Here is a 7,821-nt window from a genome sequence, read left to right as displayed (position 1 = left end):
TTTTTTTTTTTTTTTTTTTTTTACTTACAGAAAAAATAATTCATGTCAACTACTACAAACTACTAAGAGCTCTGTAAGCAAAAATACAAGATTAAGTTTTCTCCTTAGATACAAGAATGTCCTATGTTATTTGGCCAACATAATTAATTTAATTATTTTCTAATAACACTGATATGTTCCAAAGTAAAGAGATTAAACCCACTCGTCCTCCTGCTGGCACCTTGAGTGCATCTGTATGGTAACAGATCTATGATGGTGGCACCAGGAGATAAAGCCAATTAAGATAAATAATGAGAGACCAGTGCTCACAGATCACTCTGAGCATAAACATTTTAGGAATTTATTGGTATCATTGGGTTGCAAATAAGTCACTTGAAAGTATTTGCTAAATATCTGAAACTTGGAATGGTTTGAAACATAAGCCTATTGGATTTATTTAAAGCCTCAAGATTCTACTGTGAATAGCATCCTATTCAAACCTATGTTTTAGAAATACTGTGACTTTGACAACGAGTTTTTTGTCTTTAGTTAGATTTTTTTAAATGACATCCGAATTGTCGCAAAATTATCTTCTAAAATAGCCAGGATTTTCCTAGATTATAATTTTTTTTTTTTTTTTTTTTTTTTTGAGACGGAGTCTTGCTCTGCCGCCCAGGCTGGAGTGCAGTGGCCGGCTCTCAGCTCACTGCAAGCTCCACCTCCCGGGTTCACGCCATTCTCCTGTCTCAGCCTCCCGAGTAGCTGGGACTACAGGCGCCCGCCTCGTCGCCCAGCTAGTTTTTTTTTTTTTTTGTATTTTTTAGTAGAGACGGGGTTTCACCATATTAGCCAGGATGGTCTCGATCTCCTGACCTCGTGATCCGCCCGTCTCGGCCTCCCAAAGTTATAAAACTATTTTTACAATTTCTTATAACATTATGGAATTATAATACATGTATAAGTATCTTTATTTCTGTTTAAATGTTTTATTATACACTCACTTGTTCCTTAACAATATACCTTTTTTTATTTTTACTAATGATGTGTCAAGCTATATCAGAAATTTTGGGGAATATTTTTGTATTTCATTTTGCTTTCAAGGCTCACCTAATTTTAAATAATTGTATTCAGTTAACACATATGTATAACACCCTATTTTTATATTAGGCTTAAGAGCAGAAGAGCAAAAATATCTCCCACTTAGGTAGGAGTTTTACTTTACATGTAGGTATCAGTTGCCTGTTTGATACATTTTTGTCCTTTTTAATCTTTAATTCTTCATTAATATACTTGTAGATTCCAGACTTCCTGATAGCTCCTCAGATAATTAGTTAAAACCCTTCTATTAGAAAGTCATTTCTTGCAGAAGTCTACCTGAGTCCCTATCACTTGAGCCAACCAAAGAGCATTGAAAGGTAACTTTTGGTGGAAAATGAAACTGTGATTTTTATCAGTAAAGGGATATAGAAAATAATATTACATCGATCATTCTCTAGATAATTCAGATTGAGAGGTTGGCTTTTAAATATTGATAATGATTTTAACAGCAAAGAGTTCGATTTACAATAGAGTAAACATTTAAAATGTACTTCTACTAGAGAAATCAGTTGAGTGCTTTTCAGTGTGAAGCACTAAACTAAGTGACTTAAATATCACTTCATCCCACCCTCATAGAAGCTCTGAGCTAAGAACTGTTGTTGTCCTCACTTAGTGGATGAGAACACTGAGGCTTAGTGAAGGTACAGAACTTGCTAAAAATTACAAGTAAATTACAGAATGGGGATTCTCATCAAGGCTGACTGAAATTAAAGTCTAGATTTTAACCTGTATACTAAAACTATCCATCAATAAAACATTATTGTTTATATGACTTATATGTTTTTCATGTATGGGAGTTACTTTTGTCATGCAGTGGAAAAAGTTCTAGATTGAAGTGCACTTGTATTCTGCTGATTCCAGCTAACATCTTGGTTTCTCTTTATCTATAAAATGAGGCTCCAGTAGCAGGTTCTCTAGGATTGTTTCTACCCTGACAGATTCTGTGTAAAGGCATTTGGACTATGAGTCAGTAAGCGTGACAGATATCTCAACAGAAACAGAATTTAGCAATCCAATATAGAGGAAATATTACAAACATCTCAGGAAGAGAGGGAGGAAAGAAAAAAATCAGAAATGAAAGGACTTATTAGGATGTCATGAACCAAAACACCCTGACCAAAGCTTCAGCTAAGGGTCGTAAATAAATAAAACAAGGATGTTAATGGAATATGATTCAAAATAAGTCTACAAAATTAAACATGCTGTTAAAACGGCCTATTCAGTTTGTATTTTAATGTTTTAACTTTTCCGTCCGAAATTTGTGACTCACTTGGGACTTTGTATTAAACAAACACTCTTTATATTTTGTTTATGAGCAAACATTTCTAAAGTCAAAATTTTATTACAGTGTAGGATTATTAGAAAGAAGAGATGACACAAGAGTTTATTTCCATCTATTTATTTATTTATTTGCATTTTCGTCAGGAAAGGTAAGATTCAAAACAGTACACTACAAAACAACTAAAAATAATAACGTAGAGAAAATTACTACATTTTCTGGATGTATTTGTCCTCCTATCCTACCCAATTTTGTATTTATACACATACACACACACACACGCACACACGCACATCACTGAGCAACAAATCTTGTTTCTGTCTTTAAGTAAAAGATCTCAAGAACATAATTTAACCTATTAACTTTGGTTTCATTTTCTATAACATTAAAATGTTAAATTAGAAGGTCAGTATCATTTATTTGTTTGCTTTTTAGAAATACCGAAGTTTCTGTCATTTAAAAAAATACAGGACTATCATAAAGAGTGAAGAGTTTCTAGAGAAAGAAAGAAATATTAAATGGAAATAAAAACTAACAAAACAAAAGAGCTTGAGAGATAAGACCCAGTTTGCGGTGACCGGATTGTGTGTCTCCGGAATTGTTTCATCTCACGAAAGGCTTTTGAGGTTGAGTGAATGTTCTGGCCCTGCTTACACTTTTCTCCCCCTCAGATCACAGAGCTGGAGGAGGAATTAGTATAGCAATCCTAGCTTTAAAAAATGCTGGTGCCATCTGGTGAAGAATCATTCAGACCGAAGACATCTAATCCAAGAAGTCAAAATAAATTTCGTAAGGGTTATTTCTAACTAGAATAATGGTCATGTGACTTAGAGGCCCCTGGCTTTGAAGACCTCACAGACATATGTTGAAAATGAAACTATAAAGAGCTATGAAAGGCGACAAAAGACAAAGTGAAATAAACACATCTTATAATTAAACATTTACATTCAAGAACAAAGCATTCCTCTTTTTAAATCTTATTTTCAAAATTATAATTAGAGTATTTGCTTACAGATTTTCATATTTCAATACAATCACAATAGTTATTTTTGTTTGTTTGTTTGTTTGTCTTTGTTTTTGTTTTTTGTTTTTTTTGGAGATGGAGTCTCTGTCACCCAGGCTGGAGTGCAGTGGTGCAATCTCAGCTCACTGCAACCTCTGCTTCCTGGTTTCAAGCGATTCTTGTGTCTCTGCCTCTCAATAAAATCACAATAGTTCTTCAACTTTTATTAGCATTAGAATCATCTAGAAGGTTTGTTGAAATTCAGCTTGTTGCTCACCAACCCCAGAATTTCTGACTCAGAGGGTGTTGAAAAGGTCTGAGAACATGCATTCTAACAAGTTCCCAGGCGATGAAGATGTTGCTGTTCTAGGAACACATTTTGAGAAGTATTTGTCAAAAGTTTTATTCAAATGTAGTAATTTTTGAATCACATTTAGAAATATCACAACATCCTAAGCCAGCTAATTGATTTCTTATCATTCAGCTAGATTTAAGGGTTTTTTAAAATGTCATAGTAACCCAGTAAAATGTGTAAATTTCCAAATGTGTTAAAACAAACTTTAAAAGACTATTGTTGTACTATATTTTTTAAAATGTTGCAATGTTATAGCATTCATTCTCAAACATGTAATACCAGTGATTGAGTACCACAGCCTACACATTTGTATTCTCTGTGTCTTGGGGATTCAGAAATGAATCAATGATCCATGTTTCTGCTTTGGAGGAACTCAGTGGATACTGACAGGTAAATGGGAGAACAGATACCAGAAAACACACACTGCAGAGTGCTGGCTTATAAAGATGAACAAAGGACTGGGACTGTGCCAGGCCAAGGCAGTGGTGCTCTTCACATAGAAGCCCTTATTCAAATAGAAGCCTTATTTGGCTGGCTCTTAAAAGTGAATAGGAATATTCTGGACTAAGAAAGGGAAAGGATCCCCAAACAGATGGAAAAATATATACAACCTTATTTTGTGATTTAAAAATGTGCTACCTCAACCGTCAATCTAATTTTGGAGATTAGATGTATATGTCTAAGATAATGTGCATTAACACTATGCAACTATTTATTTTATTAGTATTACGTTTTAAAAGAGAATGAAACAGATCTGAAAGGGCATGTCAGTATTAAATATCCTGATAAAGGGCTCGGTCCACAATTGCTGAAAGATTCAAGTCAATAGCATGATTCTCTTAAAGGGAAGTAAATCAGAGAAGGCTCCCTGGAAGAGGTGTCTTCACCAGTTCTCACAGAACACTCGGGATTTGAGTGCAGGCTCTACAGGGAGAGCAGGGTGAGGACAGATAGTCCCCAGTTTGCAAGATACCAACATGAGGGCCATGAATGTTTTTCTGATCCTGAGCTATTTTCAGAGTATCTCTGCCAATGTAATATACTAAAAAGAAAAAGGGGTATTTTTCTCTCTGTGCATTACGATAGTGCTGTCTGGGGTGTTTAAAGGGCCACCCTACCATAAATCCTTTGACATTTATATTTTCACATGACATAACATTTATGATTTTGGCGATGAAGAATGAGTTTCATTCCAACTGTTAATAGCTCCCATTAGTCTTTTTTAACTTAAAAGAAGAAAAACTAACAAGTTTCTATCTCTCACAAAGCAAAACAATGGGCACTGTGAAAAAAGCTGTCATCGAAAAGAAATAAACAAGAGAAATCCTTATTAATGGTAAAGGAATATTTTTGTGTGTGTTCCAAACTAATTTTAAATGCCTTTCATCTTGGGGATCCTGTGGCTGAATGACTTGCTCTCCTTACTTTAATCAGTGAAGGAGAATGAGCTCCTGGATGGAGGGTGGGACTCTGCTGCTGGGCAGGCCAGCCCGAGCCTGCTACATGCCAGTAAGTCAAGGTCGATATAATGATTTCTGAACAAAGAGATGAATGCCTTTGCCAATCCCCTTCGTGTTACCCAGACCACATCTTCCCTGCATTAACACGTAATTGTAAGTTTATTATATTGCGAGTCTCTTTCTCTTAAAAGGAGGGCTGTATTTAAGTGAAAAGAATTGCTAAGATGGAATTCACATTTGACTGTTGTTTCACTTTGCTGCTCAAAGGGAATTTTACCATCTCTCAATCTACTCTGAAGATGGCCATAAAGTCAGCAAGTTATACTCTCTTCCTGAATTAGTTCCTAATTAATTTTGTATTTTAGATTTACTACCTGTCTTTCCTTCTCAGTTTAAAGTCCTCTCCCTACATCTGCTTCTCACACAGTCCACGAGTCAAAAAGCCAGAGATAGCGCCAACGATGAAAAGAAACAATAGCAATTAGGGTGAAGTGCTGTGCATGCCTTGAAGAAAGCTATGTGCTCAGCTGAAGGATAGTTAGGAAGCTCATTTCATAGCCCTTATGTGAGGAAAAAGGATCTACGGTGAGTGATTGTATTTCCAAGAGTTCAGCAGTCAGAGAACCTGCCTGCCAAACTGTTTAATTCTACTCTTATGTGTTCTTAGATTTAACAGGAATCTTTATTTGTGGATGCATTTAAGGAGTACAAATGCATTTTATGTGAGCAAAGGGTTAACTGATTTGGGACTAGTGATGACATTTTTCGAGAAAGTGAGGAAATCTTAAGCATTTTCCACCTAGTTTGGATCTGTGCAAGACTGTCTTCCAAAAAAAGAAAAGGAAAGAAAGCAAAGGCTTTGTTCTGGCTCTAATGGCATCATGAAACCAGGAAAGATGTGTTAGTCTTGGGAGACCCTGGGTCATTCTGGCAATGACTGTTTCACCTTCCCTCACACCTCCTCACATCCTGTAAAGGAGACAGCACTCTATTCCAAGAGTGAGAGTGACAGGCCGGGAGTCAGAAGTCTTTTTTCTTTTCTTCTTTCTTCTTCTTCTTCTTTTTTTTTTTTTTTTTTTTTGAGATGGAGCCTCACTCTGTTGCCCAGGCTGGAGCACAGTGGCATCATCTTGGCTCACTGCAACCTCCACCTCCCAGTTTCAAGCAATTCTCCTGCCTCAGCCTCCTGAGTAGCTGGGATTACAGGCACCCGCCACGACACCCGGCTAATTTTTGTATTTTTAGTAGAGATGGGGTTTCACCATGTTGGCCAAGGTGGTCTCGAACTCCTGACTTCAGGTGATTCACGCCCCTCGGCCTCCCAAAGTGTTGGGATTAAAGGTGTGAGCCACTGCACCTGGCCAGGAATAATTTTTAATGGCATCTCTGTGAGTGAGACCCACTTAGAAAGAGGGGGCACTTCATTACACTGCCGGTCTAACAATAACATTGGTCTCTGCAGGGTCGTTTAGCTATAATGGTGCAGAGAAAACAGCTGCTACCTGTCAGGCCCCCGGTGTGTGCAGGATCTGCACCTTCTCCGTCAGCCTGTGTGGCTTTTCTCCAAGGACTCCCGTTTCCTCCCACATCCCAAGATGTGCCCTTTAGCCCTTTGAGCTGGTACATCCTCAGGGTCCCAGTGTGAGTGGATGTGGGTGAGTGTGAATGAATGATGTGAGTGTGAGAGTGGGTGTGGTGAGTGTGGGTGACCGGGAGGGAGTGTGGGTGAATGTGGGTGAGTGTGGGTGAGCAGGAGGGAGTGTGGGTGAATGTGGGTGAGTGTGGGTGACCGGGAGGGAGTGTGGGTGAGTGGGTGAGTGAAGGTGATTGTGGATGTGGGTGAGTGTGAATGTGAGAATGGGTGTGGGCGAATACAGGTGAGCGGGAGGAAGTGTGGCTGGGTGAGCGTGTGAGTGAGGGAGTGTGGGTGACTGTGAGGGTGACTGGGTGAGTGTGGGTGAGGGTGATTGTGGGTGAGATGGGGTGAGTGAGGGTGTGAGTGTGGGGCTGAGGGTGAATGCGGATGAGTGTGAGGGTGAGGGTGACTGGGTGAGTGAGAGTGTATGTGAGTGTGGGTGTGTGTGAGGGTCAGTGAGGGTGAGGGTGAGGGTGAGTGTGGGTGAGGGTCACTGGGTGAGTGTAGGTGATTGTGAGTGTGGTTGTGAGTCTGGGTAAGTGTGAGTGTGGGGGAGGGTGAGTGTGTGTGAAGGTGAGGGTGTGTTGGTGAGTGTGTGAGTGATGGTGACAGTGAGGGAGAGCGTGAGGGTGTGGGTGAGAGAGGGTGTGGGTGTGATTGGGTAGGTGTGTGGGTGAGTGAGGGTGAGGGTGAGCATCAGTGTGGGTGAGTGTGATTGGGTGGGTTTGTGGGTGAGGGTGAGGGTGGGTGAGCGTCGGTGTGGGTGTGATTGGGTGGGTGTGTGGGTGAGTGTGGATGAGGGTGGGTGAGTGTCGGTGTGGGTGAGTGTGATTGGGTGGGTGAGTGTGGGTGAGTGAGGGTGATTGAGGGTGAGTGTGAGTCAGTGTGGGTGAGTGTGTGTAGGTGAATGTGAGAGTGAATGAGAGTGTGTGTGTGGGTGAGTGTGTGGGTGTGTGTGTGGGTGTGAATGAGGGTGTGGGTGTGACTGTGTGGGTGAGTGAGGGTGAGTGT

Source organism: Rhinopithecus bieti, unplaced genomic scaffold (genome assembly GCF_001698545.2).
Source record: "Rhinopithecus bieti isolate Rb0 unplaced genomic scaffold, ASM169854v2 scaffold_12641, whole genome shotgun sequence".
Taxonomy (NCBI): Eukaryota; Metazoa; Chordata; class Mammalia; order Primates; family Cercopithecidae; genus Rhinopithecus; species Rhinopithecus bieti.
Note: the sequence above shows the minus strand (reverse complement) of the source record.